Raw genomic sequence first — 19,329 nt, 5'->3', positions numbered from 1 at the left:
GTGAGAGTAGCTGTGCCTCTGCTCTATCGCCAGACAGCTTCTGTGTGACAGCTTTGCGTCAATATTCTGAACCAGCAGTTTAATATTTGTGGTTTGTGGACACCTACCGGTTCATTGAGCTCCCTTTTCTTCGTATAAAGGTTGTTTAGTTACGGTAAGGAAACAATAGCATAGTTTATAGATCCCTTTGTATTCAACAATATCAAAACAACGTTTGTTTATGAACTAGATAAAGTTGAAACCCGCGGAAATTTTTCCCAACATATTTTCAATTGGAAAAAACACAGATCAAAAACTAAATTCGTCGAGCAAAAGACAAAACAATGTGGCCATAAAAACTTTTGTTTTACTTCATCCAGTTTTATGTCCTCAGCGTAAGTTAAACTAGGTCATATTGGTTTTCGGGAGTTTTGTTTTTCAATTTCATATTGTGTCATGCTCCTTTGTTTTTAACTTAAGGAGAAAATGAGTTTTAGAGAACTATATTTTCTATACATCAAAATGTTTCACCACTTTGAAATAAACACAAATTTTATTAGCTAATTGTAATTCGGTACAATGAGTTATATATTAAACCCCAAATATCAGACCTGAAGAAACAGTTACAGCCAAGTTATAAATAAGTAACTGAAGTTCTAAAGAAAATGAAAACGTCTTTAACCAGTCAGTCAAGCATTATTCTTCATTTCACTAATAAGCCTTAATAAAGGCACGCATTAAACGAAGGGCGTTTTAATGTATAAGAGCTCATTTTTATACCTTAGTATCTATACGGTGTCACGTGTAGAAAGTGATATGTGGAAAGAATAACTTCAACTTAGTATCTTATAATTGCTGCACTGACACAAGTACCATTACAGAAAAGCATGAATTAGACATACGCTGCCAAATATTTTTATTTCTTTGCAATCTATCACTGATACATGAACTATAAGCCATAATGACCAATTAGCAGTCATTAACGTATCAATATGCCCCTGAAAAATAAATAAACTATAAAGTAATGTAATGGAATAAAATATATTTTAATAAAAGGTTTACTTGTTGTTAAGAGCAAAGCTATACAATGATGTGCACACATGAGTATCGAAACACGGTTTTTAGCGTTAAAAAAGTCTTCAGACTTTACCGATTGACTGGGGGCACAAAAAACAAAACAAAACTCAGGAGTATTACAGTTTTGCTTATTATAACTTGCTTTTAACTGTTACGAACAAAAAATAAAAGAAAAACGTGTGATTCAATGCAACATTTAACATAAATGACAAAATATTACGCAGTGCTAATTTTCTACTATGCAAAGTAATATCCGTAAGATGACATTACACGCAACCTTAAGCAAAGTTACCAGCTTCCAGTTGTTGGAGATACTCCGAACGAGTCAAAAACATCCACTGAAGAGCCCCAAAGGGTAACATCCCCCGCCGGACAATCATTAAAAAATATTGCTTGCTAATCATCAGATGTGGTAAAACCCCTGTGACACACGAAGAATTAACCATAAATGGACAGCGACTTAGAAAGTAGGCTAAAATAGAACAAGTTATCTCAAAGCTCAAAGCAGACTCAAAAAAGACCTTGTTCTTTCTCTAAAACTGCAACAACTTTTGATATGTTGAAGATAGAAAACGTTGTATGCAGTAGTGATTCCCCAACTGCCTATCTTCTTCTCATAATTGAACACACAAAATAAAATATTGAATACTATAGCGAAAATGCTTCAATAGTATCTCATTGAGCACGAGTTTAAAAATATTGCCTACGTATTCAGACGGGCAGCGAATTGGAAAGGTTTGTATACCTCTGGTGTATAAACAAATTAAAAGCTTGGTATCGATTAGATATTTTAACAGTAATGATTAAACAATGTTCTTTCGTTAACGATTTTTTAAAAATGCTTTAAACTCCATCCCACGTAACGATAACAAACTAATCTATTTCTTCCTAAACATTTTCACAACCTTAAAAACACCATAGCAAATTGTTGGTTACGTTTACAGTCAGACTAACTGCCACACTAACGTAAAAATAAATTTATTTGTACAAGTTCATGGCTGATCGATCAAGTAACTCAAAGTAGACGAAACAAAAACTCCTTAAATGATTCATACTGAGTAGAAACAATTCAACTCTACGCTTTACTCACTTTGTATTTGTGAGTTACTCCTTGAATTTACTAGAAAATAACTCTTTTAGAACTTTCTAGGCATCACTATTCAACTTTCGAGTTGAACATTATGCGCTCTCCAGTCAACATCTAAATTAGAAAATTAAAAATATATCTTATAAAAGATACACATACACTAATATGAACATCAAAAATTCCCATAAAATTATTTTAGGAAATCAATGGAAACTGTTAGAAATGCACATTTTCAGATGTTTCTCACTCGTAAACAAACCTGTCTCCTTTTTGCGTTCCCTCCCTTATGTAAATATGAAGTAATTAAGAAATTTATCTACTGTTCCGTTTAACATAAGATTATATCGGTATAGCTGTAAAACATAGTTTCAGAAGGAACAGAGGACTCTTTTTGTGTATGTGTGTGTTGTTACTCACAAAGCTCATTCTAAAGTTGATGATTCAAACACACAGATCACCTACTGGACAATATTACAGTAGTATGACTTATCCACCAATTCCAAATAGCAACGGCCAGGTAATTAAGGCACTCGACTCCTAATCTGAGGGTCGCAGGTTCGAATCCCCGTCACACCAAACATGTCCGCCTTTTTAGCCATGGGGGTGTTATAATGTAACGATCAATCCCACCATTCGTTGGTAAAATAGTAGCCCAAGAGTTGGCGGTGGGTGGTGATGACTAGCTGACTTCCTTCTAGTCTTACACTGCAAAATTAGGGACGCCTAGTGCAGATAGTTCTCGTGCGCGAAATTTAAAACAAACCAAACCATTCCAAATAGCAAAAGTTGACAATTCGAACACACAGATCACTGATTGGACAATATTACTGTTGTGACTTAGCTACCAATCCCTATTAGGAAAATAAAGTAGACCTAACAACTCTGATCATAAGATATAATATAATAAATTATATTACATATACAAATTGATAGAAACGACGCGTAAAAAAAAAAAAACAGCTTTACGATTTTCGTATCATGCGTCAAGTCCGACATTATATGTTGACACCTTTAACCGTAAGAGACTTAAGTCAAGCTGTTACAAAACTTCAACACGTTTTAAAAAACTTCCAAGAGTAATAACTTCCCAACTGAAACCGAACGTAAGAGAGATCCTGTTCTCGACGTAGGTTTGCACTAGTTGCATATTTAAAGTATTCTGCAATAAGACCCAGTTACGAGTTGTTAGTTGCTACATCTCTAGTTTTCTTCTTCATTAAGTAAATTCTGTTATGCATCTTGAATTAAAGACACAACAGTTCAATATCAACCCTCAAACAGGCGCATGTAAAACAAAAACAACTTAAAATCAGAACATCCTCAACTGCGATGCAAACCACAGCTGAAAGCCTCGTCCCCTTTTCTCCCCGATGTAATTTCACAGTCAGGCGTTCGTTCTACAAGTGTACGTCACGGAATGTCATGATTAAGAAAATGGACGCGCCACAGAATTAGCAGATGTTTAACTGAAACATTGTGTTTTAATACTAACCCAACGACGAATTAGCAGATGTTTAACTGAAACATTGTGTTTTAATACTAACCCAACGACGAATTAGCAGATGTTTAACTGAAACATTGTGTTTTAATACTAACCCAAGGACGAATTAGCAGAGGTTTAACTGATACCTTGTGTTTTAATACTAACCCAACGACGAATTAGCAGAGGTTTAACTCAAACATTGTGTTTTAATACTAACCCAACGACGAATTAGCAGAGGTTTAACTCAAACATTGTGTTTTAATACTAACCCAACGACGAATTAGCAGAGGTTTAACTCAAACATTGTGTTTTAATACTAACCTAACGACGAATTAGCAGAGGTTTAACTCAAACATTGTGTTTTAATACTAACCTAACGACGAATTAGCAGAGGTTTAACTCAAACATTGTGTTTTAATACTAACCTAACGACGAATTAGCAGAGGTTTAACTGAAACATTGTGTTTTAATACTAACCTAACGACGAATTAGCAGAGGTTTAACTCAAACATTGTGTTTTAATACTAACCTAACGACGAATTAGCAGAGGTTTAACTCAAACATTGTGTTTTAATACTAACCTAACGACGAATTAGCAGATTTTTAACTGAAACATTGTGTTTTAATACTAACCTAACGACGAATTAGCAGATTTTTAACTGAAACATTGTGTTTTAATACTAACCTAACGACGAATTAGCAGAGGTTTAACTCAAACATTGTGTTTTAATACTAACCTAACGACGAATTAGCAGAGGTTTAACTGAAACATTGTGTTTTCATATTAACCTAACGACGTTTCGCAATAATCTGATATTGAAATATATAAAACAAATGGCTTTCAAACATAACACCCAAAATGTCTTTCGTACGCGGAATATTTTCATATCTATCATATTGCCACTTTTACTCATTCGATTGCCAAGCAGGCTTCAATATGACTGTGTTACACTTAGGTACGTGTTACACCATCGATTACCTTTTATGTACGTAATAAGAGCTACAAACAAATTATAAGCATACAAACTGTATAAATTCATAGGAAAATGAGAAATAGAATAAAAGTATTATATCATACTATTCATGTTTGATTGGAACCTTTGCAACACTAGGTAATTTCATGACAATACAAAAAAATACACTGGCAATTCTTTCATTAAAAAAAGACTTAGCAAATTGCATTAATTCAGTTAACTACAACAAATACTTTTAACGTTTCTTTATGTTTATAGGAATTATTTCTACTGATTGAGAATGTGTGTGCAATTTTTCCGTCTTTTTTATTATTATACACCTGTATGTTTTTATATTATTTATTTCTGCTAGCTTTGCTTTCCAAGCTAAATCTACACTAACTTGTGAGCAGACTTGAAGAGAAACGACAACTGAGTCATCCTTCTGTGTGCGCACACAAACAAACATACACACGCACGGCGTTCGACCACCAGTGAGGGTTCCAGACATTCCTGGGCTTGCGACAGTTTCCCGTTAAGCTAAGCTGCGCTTTCGCAAGGCAGCAACAACTAGACTATATATGCTCAAGCCCGACGTACAGCGAACTGCCATTTTATCTATTATTTCCAGCGAAGAAACGTTTTGATGGTTCATTCACACCTTAACGTAATACACTTTAAAAAAAACCAATTGCTCCTTTTGCATTATTTTGATTTCTGATAACCTTGTTTACTTCCTAGTAAACAAAAACAGAGAGAAGTTTATATGCATAGATGATATAATATATCACGTATACATATACATAGGTAAGATTTTCGTTATTTAATGTAGTGAAGCACGAAAAATATTTCGCTTGAACAACGAGTAAAATACAAAACGTCAATTTCAACCTATGTCGTAGTAGATTTTTGTATTTAAGAGGACGTCATTTTCAACCGATGTCGTAGTAGAGTTTTCATTTAAGAGGACGTCATTTTCAACCTATGTCATAGTAGAGTTTTTTTTTTATTTAAGAGGACATTAGTTTCAACCTATGTCATAGTAGAGTTTTTAATTTAAGAGGACGTCATTTTCAACCTATGTCGTAGTAGAGTTTTCTATTTAAGAGGACGTCAGTTTCAACCTATGTCATAGTAGAGTTTTCTATTTAAGAGGATGTCAGTTTCAACCTTTGTCATAGTAGAGTTTTTTATTTAAGAGGACGTCAGTTTCAACCTTTGTCATAGTAGAGTTTTTTATTTAAGAGGACGTCAGTTTCAACCTATGTCATAGTAGAGTTTTTTATTTAAGAGGACGTCAGTATCAACCTATGTCATAGTAGAATTTTCTATTTAAGAGGACGTCATTTTCAACTTTTGTCATAGTAGAGTTTTCTATTTAAGAGGACGTCATTTTCAACTTTTGTCATAGTAGAGTTTTCTTTTATATACAAAAACGGCTCGTTTGGGTTGAGAAAATATTTTACATGGAAGAGCGAACAACGTTTCGACCTTCTTCGGTCATCGTCAGGTTCACAAAGAAAGAGGTAACTGACCGGAAGCTGACCACATGTTTGAAAGGGGTTGTGTAACTGAGTGTCGGAATGTAGAGGGCGGTGTTAGATGTTTGAATATATAATTTTATTTATTTTATTATTTTAATATAGGTATAAAGGCATTCCTTTATATTGGTTTATTTTGGGTTTAAGTTGTTGTATAAGTAAGGCTTCTTTAATTTTGCGTTTGTTTATGTTTGTTTCTTTATTTGGTATTTGAGTGTTTTCTATGGTTATGTTGTGTTTATTTGACTTGCAATGTTCGAAAACGTGTGAAGGTGACTTTTTATGTTCTTTGAATCTGGTTTCCATTTTTCTACTTGTTTCTCCAATATAGAAGTCGTGGCAGTTATCACATTGTATTTTGTAAATAATGTTGGTGTGGTGTTTGTCAGTGTAGTTTTTACATAGTATAGACCTCAGTTTTGTGCCTGGTTTTTGAATAAAATTGGTATTAACTGGAATGTAATATTTTGTTACTAAGTTTTGCCAAATGTTGGTTATTTTTCTGCTGATGTCAGGAATATATGGTATACAGCAGCATATGGTTTCGTGATTTTTTGATTCGTGAGATATATTTACTTTAGTTGGTTGATTTTGCTTTCTGTCTAGGTGTGTGCGTATAATGTTTTCTACGGTTTGTGGAGGAAACTTATTGATGTTGATGAAGTATTGTTTTATTTTGTCTAATTCATCGTTAATTTTATCTGGTGAGCATAGTTTTATGGCTGTGTTTATTTGGTTTCTTAGTGTGTTGAGTTTTTGTTTTGTTTCATTTGCTGAGTCCCAAGGAAAGTAGAGTTTTCTATTTAAGAGGACGTTAGTTTCAACCTATGTCATAATCGAGTTTGTTATTTAAGAAGACGTCAGTTTTAACCTATGTCATACTAGTTTTCTATTTAAGAGGACGTCAGTTTCAACCTATGTCATACTAGAGTTTTCTACTTAAGAAGAAAAAACGGTATTATTTTTCTGTAAACAAACATGAGAAATAGCCGAAGACTAGGGCAACAATATAAACAATTGCCGGCATTCTAATAAAGTTAGGCGGCAAAATATATTAATAATGTTTTAACAATGCCGTATTTCTATTTACAAACAGTGTCGGAAAATGCTAGCAATACAAAGACAACAATTTTTGCATTCAACCCTTGTCTCTTAGATTTACGGGTATAAGACGCTACACTTGGTATGGTTTAAAATTTGAACAGTACTTTTAATTTAGGGAAATGAAAATGTTGCTTTTAATCTTCGTATCGTATAAATATAAGGTATATAAATTCCAAGGAATCACACTGTACATTTATTAAGATTTCTACGAATTAATTCACTTAACACCTAAAATAAACACTGATATAACACGAATAAAAGAACACATTTCCACACTACTGACCACGAGGTTAATGTACGAGGAATCTACGTGTCAATGATTTTTATTATTGTCCAAAATCTTACTTACGTTTTAATATTTGATAACAGAAACTTCAACGTAACCACATGCGTTGTATTGAGTTTACGAGCGTTGATAACATGTAAAATATGTGTTTCAATGCGATACATGCAGTTTCCAGATAAAATGAAATCACTGGTCCGTAGAGCGAAGGTCCACCTTTCAAATCGCTCGAGTTCGGTATACCGTATGTTAGCTGTAATTCTGAAATTATGTACTATAAAGACAGATGATCACTCTACACATACCTGTTTGTATATTTGTAATATTTAAAGTGAATAATTAAATCATTAAGCCGTAGCTAAAAACACGAGTTGTTCTTCCGACATATATTTTATCATGCCCACGCATGTACTTAAAATGCGTGTACGATATTTAGTTAAACCTCTCAAAATAGTTATTTTATAAACTCGATTCACTTCACGCGAAGAATTGTCATCAAACGGAAAGCAAATAAATCTGTTGGAATGGTTTTGTTTGTTTGTTGATGAGCCAGCTACACAATGATTTAATTGTGCTTTGTCCATGGCGGGTATCGAACTCGTAATTTTAGCGTTATAAGTCTCTAGCTTACCTCTAAGCCGTCTGGAGTATAAAAATATCGATTTTTTTTAATGTGATTCCGTATGCTGGCTTAAGTTATAAATAAAACTGGAGATATAGTACTGGAATAGTGGTTCTTAAACTGTTGTTCTGGGACAAGTGATGGTTCATGTATTGATTGACTAATTACGGCAAATACGTAGCAACATAGTATAAAGACACTACTGTGGTACTCGATTTAAATAAATAAAAAAATATGTAATCCGCGAACACAGTTTGAGAATTAATGGGTTTGTTTGTCATCGAATTTCGTACGAACAAAAATATCTGTTCAAGGGATATCTGTATTTGCCGTTCCTGCTTTTGAAATTATAGACGAAAGGAAAGGTTTATAGTGAACACCACTCAACGCCAAGTCTTAGGTTAATCTTGAGCAACGAACAGTATGATTAATTGGAACATTATAAACACCTTCACGGCTTAAATGAACGAGCATGCTCGCTGTAGATTCCGAGTTGAGCGCCCTAATCATTAGGCCCTTGAACCACTGGGCTAAATGGAGTAGCTTACAAAAACAAAAAAACCTAAACGTCGACATCCGGATGTGTCGAGATTAGACTTTTTAGAGGAGATCGACAGAATTACCTCGTGAATAACGTGGGAGGAGGGAAAGAGAGGGAAACAAAAAAAAAACGATTTAAGTTTAAAATCACTTTGGAGATCAGCACTGACTTCTAATGAAAATCATAAAATTTATGACAGTTTTCTTTATTTAAAACTCTGCGAGAGGGATATGAAAAAGTCTAAATACTTCAAACTGTGTAAACTTTAAGAAGGTATAGTTTAGCTTTCTGCTCGATGTATATAACACGATGATGTAACCAAGCTGTGATCGCTTTAGACTGTTACACTTCAAACATCCTACACCACAATGGTTAAAATTGGTATCAGACCATTGTTGCGACAGCTACTGTGCAAGTCTAATGCATATGACTTAACTTGTCTTCCGTACGGTCCGAGAAACAGGCTTACGCCTGGTATTACATAGTCGGAATGATACGTTCATTCTATCAACAAACACTATTTAACGATAATAGAAAGCAAAGCGAAACTATTAGAACTGCTCTTAGCATTTTGTCACGCACGTGGAAAACTATTTGGCTTAAATGTCCACCCGTATGCATATTGTGGAACCTCATTAAAAAAAAAAAGTATTTTGTGGGTAGCCACTATTTCTTGTTGCGTTCTGCAGATACCGTGATTCAAACGTTCAATGGAAGGTTGTAGGGCTTGGAAAACTAAGATGTTACATTCCGCTACATACATAAATACTCGTTAGATTTTCACGAAACGCACGTGACAATTTTTACACTGCAGGTTAAGCTCCATTGTGAAGTGGAACCTTTCAAATACTGTTAAGCCTTACTTCATGTTTACGACAACAAACTTACAACACACAGGGAGCTTATTCTGTTCCAAACCCCTTAAATCAAATACATTCGTTCTATACAATTTTGCCCCCCGCTAGTACAGCGGTAAGTCTACGGATTTGCAACGCTAAAATCAGAAGTTCTATTCCCCTCGGTGGGCTCGGCAGATAGCCCAATGTGGCTTTGCTATAAGAAAGGACATACATACTATACAATTTTTGGATGAAGTTCAGAGATGGTCAGTGACCTAACTGCGAGTCCGTCATATGATAGTTCCCAATCCAAATACCCATTTAATTAAACATTTCCGACCACCCGTCGACTATGGATTTGTGCAAACATACGTAGAGCTGTTTCTGTTATGCAGAGCTACAAAATGAGCAATTTCTATTCTACCACGGAGAATAAAGCCCCAGATCTTAGCGTTGTGAGTCCGTAAATTTACCCATGATTTAGCAGAGTGACAATATATATTTATAAAAAACAAGGATGTGGTTAGTCCTACAAAAGTAAATAAGATATATAGTATTCTAGTTTTACGAATATTTTACACCAGTGAATAAATGTACTCACAAATACGTGGGAATAGCTGGGGAACGTCACATTCTTGTCATGTAGAAATAAAAACAAAACACTGTTATAAAAAATATATCTAATTTTTATAAACATTCGTTGGGCATATCTAACATGGTTTTGAATTACCGTTAGATGGCGTAATACCTCTCAACCAAAGTTGTTGTTTCAGCACGTAACCATTTGATCTGTATGCTGTTAACGTGTGTTTAAAACACGTGCGTGTCCAACGATCGTCTGGATCGCTATAAGTAACCTATAGAGGGGTATATGCAATAAATATGAAAATAATGGTTAACCCACTACGGTTATCCTTTCACTAGTAATTGTTTTTATAAACTTTCTATCAGGTTATAAGGGTGTGTGGTTTCATTAATAAAATGGCATTAGGTACAAATAACATAAAAGAAACGAGAAACTCCAGAGCTGCCTGCCGAAACCAAAACGTCTGAAGGATTTTGGAAACAGAGAATAACTACCAGAAATAAAATGTTTCGTGGATGAGAGATGTTGTTACGGTCTCAAAGAACTAAACCTCAAGCTAAACCAATGAATAATAAAGTAAGAAACCTGACAGAAATTATATTAAAAATGTAATATAAATCAATGACTAATTGCTTCTAACATCTATTTAACTACCGGTTACTTGCAGTTATATAAAAAGTTGTTTGTGTGGTATAATTTTCTTTTATAGCATACATGCACACGCTTAGTATCAAACACATTGTCTGTGTGTGCGTGTTTTCTTATAGAAAAGCCACATCAGGCTATCTGTTGCGTCCATCGAGATAAATCAAACCCCCGACTTTTCCAGTGTAAATCCGATTACTTGCTGTGGTCCCAGCAGGAGATTACATTGCGAATGGTCGTTTTTGTCACAGGATCTATTATAGCAAGGATACAGAACGAGAACACGTGGGAGCAAGTTTCATAATTTTCTGTTACTTTGAGTCCTTTACCTACCTGCACCAGATGATTTGGTTTGTTTTGAATTTCGCGCAAAGCTACACGAGAACTATCTGAGTGAGCCGTCCCTAATCTAGCTGTGATAGAATAGAGGGAAAGCAGCTAGTTATAACCACCCACCGCCAAATCTTGAGCTACTCTTTCACCAACAAATAATGAGATTGACAGTCACATTATAATGCCCTCATGGCTGAAAGGATGAGCATGTTCGGTGATGGGGGTTCAAACCCGTGACCCTCAAATTGCGAGTCGAGCGTCCTGACCATCAGGCCATGTAGACCTGTCCGCAACCAACCTGGATATATGACGAATTTCATCAAATGCTGAAACAATCGTGGCAATTAGCAATTACTTTTATGTGGCACGTTTTGGAGACAGTAAAATTCCCTTCACTATAATTAATTTGTACTTGTAAGAACTAATATTTCATGAACTACTTACGACATATTACAAACTATGTTTTGCACCTTGATTTTGCTACACTCTTCAAGTATATCAAACAGGATAAAAATATTTTTATTGTTCTATCTTTACAAGCCGTTAAGGAATGGCATTTGAGTCACTAACTTAGCAAAGCAATCTGATCAGATTAGATACGTTCACACATTCGGTTGTCGCCCGAAAATCAGGGCATGGCGCCATGTTCACTATCCACATATCTCGTATACAGCGGATTCCCCACCGTTTAACAGCAATGATAAACTTATGACTGGAGGCGTTTGTTACAGACCTCTCGAAAAAGTTTGTTTGTTTGTTTTTGAATTTCGCACAAAGCTACATTAGGACTATCCGCGCTACCCGTTCCTAATTTATCAGTGTAAGATTAGAGGAAAGGCAGCAGTCTCCACCACCTACCGCCAACTCTTGGGCTACTCTTTTACCAACGAATAGTGGGATTGGTCGACACATTATAACGTACCCACGGATGAAAGGGCGAGCATGTTTGGTGCGACAGAGATTCGAACCAGCGACCCTCAGATTACTAGTCGAACGCCTTAACCCACCTGACCATACCGGGCCTCTCCAAAGAGAAAACAATTACATGCGAAGCGAAGGATCGGAGAACTTTTCTTACGAAATTTTATTAACCTTTACACTTCTACGTTCGCGAGTTACAAGTTTTTATGCACTACAAAAACAGTTGTGTCCATATAGGGCCCTTAAATGTCAATTTTCTCATGTTTCGATATGTTTCAACATTCACAAATTAGAAGATAAGATTATTTAGAAATACGTACAGTCCAAATGCCTCCTAGTGTTTAATATGTATTTCACTTTTTTTTTCACTCATTCTAAGGGATAAATTGAAAACGCTACCTTTCTCAGCTATGCGTGTCACACACACACACTTGAAATAGAATAAAGGGCAAATTCCTGAGTTATCCAACCCAGTTACTGGGTGGGCTTTGTTTCTGTAAATTATATGCTCATTTCCCTGCTGTCAGTAGCCATCGTTCTCAGAGTCACCACTAGGGTTGGTTACACAAACTATAACAAAGCGCATGCTTCCAGTAAAAGATGCATCTTTTACCTCTCTTTATTTAAATACGCTGTTCAGACTTCGTATTATCAGTAACCGCGATAAACATACAGTTAATTGGTTGTAAATGTTAGATATATGTTATATCAGTGTTCGTTTAATGTTTGTTTTTTTAAAATATTTCGATACACAGATTCTAATCTGTGGTCGTGCGCTGCCCATTAGCGAAACTTTTTTCTTCTCGCTATTAATTATTTCATATTAATTCCATATAAATTGTAGCAGTCTTGTTTCTTATTTTATTTACTTATCTGTAGTAGTGTGTACAAAAGCACAGCCACTAACAGCCCTGTTTCTTATGTTTATTTACTTACCTGTAGTAGTGTGTACAAAAGCACAGTCACTAACAGCCCTGTTTCTTATGTTTATTTACTTACCTGTAGTAGTGTGTACAAAAGCACAGCCACTAACAGCCCTGTTTCTTATGTTTATTTACTTACCTGTAGTAGTGTGTACGAAAGCACAGCCACTAACAGCCCTGTTTCTTATGTTTATTTACTTACCTGTAGTAGTGTGTACAAAAGCACAGCCACTAACAGCCCTGTTTCTTTATGTTTATTTACTTATCTGTAGTAGTGTGTACAAAAGCACAGCCACTAACAGCCCTGTTTCTTATGTTTATTTACTTATCTGTAGTAGTGTGTACAAAAGCACAGCCACTAACATCCCTGTTTCTTATGTTTATTTACTTATCTGTAGTAGTGTGTACAAAAACACAGCCACTAACATCCCTGTTTCTTATGTTTATTTACTTACCTGTAGTAGTGTGTACAAAAGCACAGCCACTAACAGCCCTGTTTCTTTATGTTTATTTACTTATCTGTAGTAGTGTGTACAAAAGCACAGCCACTAACAGCCCTGTTTCTTTATGTTTATTTACTTATCTGTAGTAGTGTGTACAAAAGCACAGCCACTAACATCCCTGTTTCTTATGTTTATTTACTTATCTGTAGTAGTGTGTACAAAAGCACAGCCACAAACTGAACTGTGGATTTCACTGTTCGCACTTTATTGTAAATTTTCCTGTCAGGGGCGATTTTACACTGCAAGCGCAGTATACCGTATCATATATTCGTTATCAAATTATACATATTAAATACGATGCTGTAGTACAGGTTTTTCTCTAGTTACGAAGTTGTTTTATTGTAACATGTCTTTAAAAATGGCAGGGATGAGTTCAGAAATGTGCAGATTCGTCCTGCAGGTACAATAAACATTTAAAAAAGTAACCCTTGCTTTCAATGGCATACCTCTTAGTATAACACTAGACGTGCGAAGAATTTCATTATAAATTAATTTTTGCTTTGGTTTTAAAGTTTTTAACGAGTGTATTTTTGCAAACAAACAAGAAAACATGTAAATTCCATTACATAAATGACTTAGGTTGGTAATTATCTCAAATGCAGATATATCACAGTATAAAGTATTCCAATAATTTGATTTTTTTTTTTTCTTTATGAGTTCTAAGACCGCTTACGACCATTGAAATACCTTAGATGCGATTCTCGGCCATACTTTACTTGATGGCGTCCTTCTCAACAGGCCTTTATTAAACACTTAAAGACGAGAGCGAAGGCAAGTAGTCAACACTACCCATCGCCAACTCTTAAGCTACTCTTACCTACGAATAGTGGGATTGACCGTAACTTATAACGCTCCCACGGCTGAAAGGGCCTTGTTCGGCAACGGAGATTCAACTCCATGAATTGCGAGTCGAACGTCCTAACTTCTAGGGCACACCAAGCAACTTAATAATAAATATATGGAAAATAACATCTGGTTAGACACTCCAACAAAAAGTATGATATTTATCAGTTTACAGGTTTCGAAAGGCTTTAAATAAATATCTCAAGTTAAGCTTTTCTACTGGCACGTTCACGCTACCCAGGTAAGACAGCAAGCGCGATATACCAATACAGTATTAATATGAAACGATAGTCATATAAAGATATGAAGAGCTCCAATGGTATCGCTAATAACTGTCAAAAATCGATATGTCCAAGTTAAAAATAAAATGGGGTAATGATGCCACAATTACTGAATTAGCTTACTTGTTAGTCAGTGAGAAACCCATCTATTGTTACTGTTAGAGTTGAGAGCCGTAAGTCCTAACATGTATTTAACCCTAAACATAAATTATAATGCAAAACAACTCCCTTTGGCTAAACGATAAACATATCCAGGCTAATCGTAGTTCAATAGAGAGTAGCATAATTTAAATGTGTTCTTCGAATTAAATACTTCTAACGTGTAATACATTTAATTTAAAACTATCTTTTGTTTTTAAAATGCGAGATTTCCACAATGAATAAATAACAGAAAAAACGTGGCACCGTTTTTGATGGTGTGAATTTGTTAAGCCTAATAAAGTCTAGCTAGCTTAAGCCTAATGAAAAATCTTTTCTAAGCGAATAAAGAATAGGAAAAGTAAATATGAAAAAAAGAGTTTTAAATAACGTAACGATTAATCACAAAGTAAACCTGATTTTTCAAACCGCTTTCATTATAAAATGCATAAATTAATTTTTCACTGCACGAAGCAGTGTGAAAATAAAAATAATAACAAGTGTAATTTAGAGAACAGATTACATCGGTAATCAACCTATATTAATTACTATTATACTAATAAGCTCTTAGTTTAAATGGATAGGAGTAAGACAAAATAACCACATTTCTTAGAATGCTTTTGAAAAAAAAAAACATGTTAGTAATAACAAGTATAAGACATATTAACGTCAAAAGTATTTTCTTAAAATGTATCATAAGTTATATGCACCAACTTGACTTCACACTGAATTCATTTAATCATAACAGTAAGTTGAAAAAGAGAATATTTTAACTAAAAGGAACCTTTTCTTATTCAACTTCTTTAAACTACGTCACAAACTTTTCTCAGTATTATGGTATGGCGAAATATCCCCTCACAACGTCTGAATACGTCAAGATGCTATCATTAATGTTATTAAATGGTTTTCCTCAACTTTTCTGGAGACCAATGACTATTTTCTTCCGGATATTTACTTATACATGAAAAAAAAGTATTAAGTATCTACCATGCACGAGCTAAAGGAAAACCTATTATTCAAATTAAACACGTGAATAATCAGAATATCTCACAGTAGCTTTTAATTTTTTGGCGTATCTATCCTTACTACATATATACCGATAGCAGCATCCTGGTTACAACCAGTAACTCTTTCGGTTTTCTTTTAAGTTGCAAATTATACGCTCTTTTCAACAATAATAACGCATGAAGATCTTAAGTTTGTGTTAAATGTGGCTTATTAATTAAGTACAAGTCCGCAGAAAGTAAAGAAATAATCACGACATTATAACAATCTTAAATTTATTCGAAGACTATGATATAGTCTTCATGATTCAAGATAGTGAGACTGCTATATTTTATTAAATAATTAATCATTCTTTACTTCTTTAGAGCTAAACCCTAAGGTCACGTTTATTTTCTGTAACTTTAAGTGGAGCATGATATGGCACCGATAGCATAACGAAAAACCAACTCAAAAACAAATGTTCTTTCTACAAATTTGTCGAAACCTACCTTTCTTACAAGGTTGTGTAATCATATAAAATTAATACAACTGACATTGGAAACACGTGGAATATGTTACATTATCAAATGCTTTGCAGAAAATGAAACGTCGGAACACACCTTCAATTACACAGACCTCGTGATTTGGCGTTAAGATACTCGTTGAAATAGAAACACTCTAAATCAGTGACCATGACAACTGGGAAGATTTTCTTCAATGCATATCCCAACGTTTTAATCCATAAATCACAGTTTTTGTGTGTGGATTATCCACTTTTCAAGCACATAAGACAAACCACATTAACCCTTTTCCTCCTTTAGTTTTCCAATCAACATTCGTTTCATATAAGAGCTAAAGAAAGTTATGCGTTAACACAGAATAACTTGAATATTGGCATCCCACGTAGCGCGTAGATAAAATAACGGGTATTTATATTCTGAATGTAACTCCTAGATTCAGGTGATATTTATAAGGGTAAGGTAGGTAGCGATACAGCTTTCGATTCCACGTCTGTTCACTTTTTACCTTCACTGTACGACTGCGCCAAACCTACGCTGCCGGCCTCACTGCCCCTACACGCAGATTACTGTCCTTACGGATATACAGGGGTGCGTGTCTCGTAGACGAGTATATTCTAGCAGAGGGTAAGAAACTGTAGTTAGAAGCTTGTGGGATGGGTGCGCATATTATAGTTGTTTGCAATTTTGCATCCGTTTGTAGTAGCTTATCCCCGTGAATTTCGGTTGCATTAACTGAACGAGCTACATCTTAGTATTTCTTTTGACGTTTTCTCTCTCTCCATCTATCGACTTTTTTTTTGTTTTGTATCTGATAGAAGCTAGCGAGCGACCTTGTGAAGTCTGAGGAGAGTTGTACGAAAAGAGGGCGTGCTTTCCGTGTTGTGGAGATCTCTGAATACCGCTAGATCTGACGACGAAGGTCGTTGTTGCTAGAGGCATCAACTGGGAGTTGTTTTAGTTGTTTCTCAAGCCCATAGCGTTGTCATCAGTCGCAATGCATAGTTAACCGAAAGTGGTTCCTGTTTACAAGTAGACAACTCATCAGAAATTAAACGGGTTTCTAAAACTGTACTGTACTAACAAAAATAATACAGATTTCTACCAGTAATCACTGAAATAGACTCAGTGAGGTCATCGAATAAACCCAGGCGTATATACCAAAAGTGGTACGAATCGTCTATATCTTTTTGATAATTCCAATATACCCTAACGACGTCTGTCTGTACTTACACCATATAATTCTGCTTGTTTGATAGTAAGGTTACTTACCTGATACTTAATTTCAGCTTAGTTTAATGAAGACGTCTTAAAACATCAAGTTGGGCGTAATATTATTAACACAGTTAAGCAGAACTTAAATAATGCCATGACCGTAACCCAAGCAACAAAGCATAGAAGAAGTTCTGTGGTCTTTCAACCTAAGTGACGTAATTATCATATTAATAAACAAATTCTACTAGCTAACGATTGGGAGAATTGCCTTACGCTATACTGATGGGTGGTAGTTAAGTGTTGCTTCAAGGAAAGAATAAGATATATAACTCATAATAGGAACGATAAACTTAGTAACGGTGAGTTATTCATTTGTTATGGTCGTAAATAAACGAGCTTTCAAAGAGGAACGGGTCCTTTTTTCATTGGTATATCTCTTTCAACATTCATGGCGAAAGAACTAATAACGTAGCTGATGTCCAAACATAATCTTGCTAGTAAAGTACACACACAAGTATTTTTGTTTTGGAATTTCGCACAAAGCTACTCGAGGGCTATCTGTGCTAGCCGTCCCTAATTTAGCAGTGTAAGACTAGAGGGAAGGCAGCTAGTCATCACCACCCACCGCCAACTCTTGGGCTACTCTTTTACCAACGAATAGTGGGATTGACCGTCACATTATACACCCCTACGGCTGAGAGGGCGAGCATGTTTAGCGCGACGCGGGCGCGAACCCGCGACCCTCGGATTACGAGTCGCATGCCTTACGCGCTTGGCCATGCCAGGCCATACACAAGTATTACGAAAATAAGTATGGGTTTCAGAGAAATGTCTAATATCCTTCCCTGTGGTTCCACGGAACAGCTGTGACAATCTTTATTTCAAAATTCACTTACAGTTCATGTGAACCTCGGCATATGTGTATTATGATGGCCTGTTATAGACTTTCTCAGACGCGAATACAGCAATGCCTTTCCTTGTTTCTTTATTTTTTAAGCTCAAAGCTGCATAACTGACTATATGTGCTATGTCTTCCACGGGGATCGAACCCAGAAACGTAGCGTTATATGCCCTCACACTTGCTAATGACTCACCCATAAGGGATGCCTAAGTATGAATGGCTTTGCCCAGAAGGTTAATTTTGATATAAACAACAACGTTTTATCATATTCACCCAGCGGCATCAGGCAAACACTAGTCATAATATTCATCAAAATGGTTTTATCCTTACAAAACTGCAAACCTTAATTGCATATTGTACAACCTGCATAAATAATCCTGTACTGCTTTGAGCAGTCAAATGTTACAACAAATTTTGTTGTGTGTTTCAAATACGTGCACAACGATATCTTAGGTGGAACTATGGTTGTTGTTGTTGCTTTTGTTTTCATTTCTTTTTGTTATTGCCACATTTTGCTTCTGGGTAGTTAGACTATTGAATGATATTTTTTTAAAAGTTCAGGATTTTGAAATGCTTCAAAACACACGATAATTAGACTAATTATAGCTCAATTAATTGATTTAATTAACTGTATCATCGTGTTGTTGTTTTTCGTTTAAATGCTGAAACGATTTTGTCGTAACCTATTATTTGCCATTATTTATGGGAGTGGGCGATGTTTTTAATATTTTGTTTTCTCACTTTGTTATGAAAGGTGTTTTATTTTCCTCATTGCTCCGTTTTTGTTTTTGCAATCAGAAAAGTGCACACATTTTATTTGTATTTTTTAAATTCAAACTTCACTTTTACGTGTAATATAAACAATGGTAAACGTTGGTGTATCAAAAGATAGGAAAGCTGGACAGGTATGTTCACAAAAGAAAGATCTTTAAAGTCCACGAGGCCCGGCATGGCCAGGTGGTTAAGGCAATCGAGTCGTAATCTGAGGGTCACAGTTGGAATCCCCGTCACACCAAACATTCTCGCCCT

The 19,329-nt window shown here is 35.3% G+C and overlaps 1 protein-coding gene across 3 annotated transcripts in view; it reads right to left on the bottom strand.

Moving 5' to 3' along the window:
* Positions 1 to 16,758, bottom strand: part of LOC143240943 (uncharacterized) — a 98,812-nt gene extending 82,054 nt beyond the window's left edge. Inside the window, exons 1-2 of one of the 3 annotated variants that reach the window (XM_076484221.1) lie at positions 16,287 to 16,758; positions 14,238 to 14,363 (exon numbers count right to left, since the gene is read on the bottom strand). The gene's annotated coding sequence lies outside the window, so the exon portion shown is untranslated. Of the gene's footprint in view, positions 1 to 14,237; positions 14,364 to 16,175 lie in introns of all 3 variants that reach the window. The other 2 variants (XM_076484222.1, XM_076484219.1) reach the window with 2 other exon arrangements.
* Between the last annotated feature and the right edge of the window lie 2,571 nt (positions 16,759 to 19,329).

Source organism: Tachypleus tridentatus, chromosome 13 (genome assembly GCF_004210375.1).
Source record: "Tachypleus tridentatus isolate NWPU-2018 chromosome 13, ASM421037v1, whole genome shotgun sequence".
Lineage (NCBI taxonomy): Eukaryota > Metazoa > Arthropoda > Merostomata > Xiphosura > Limulidae > Tachypleus > Tachypleus tridentatus.
This window is presented reverse-complemented; position numbering and strand designations above follow the sequence as displayed.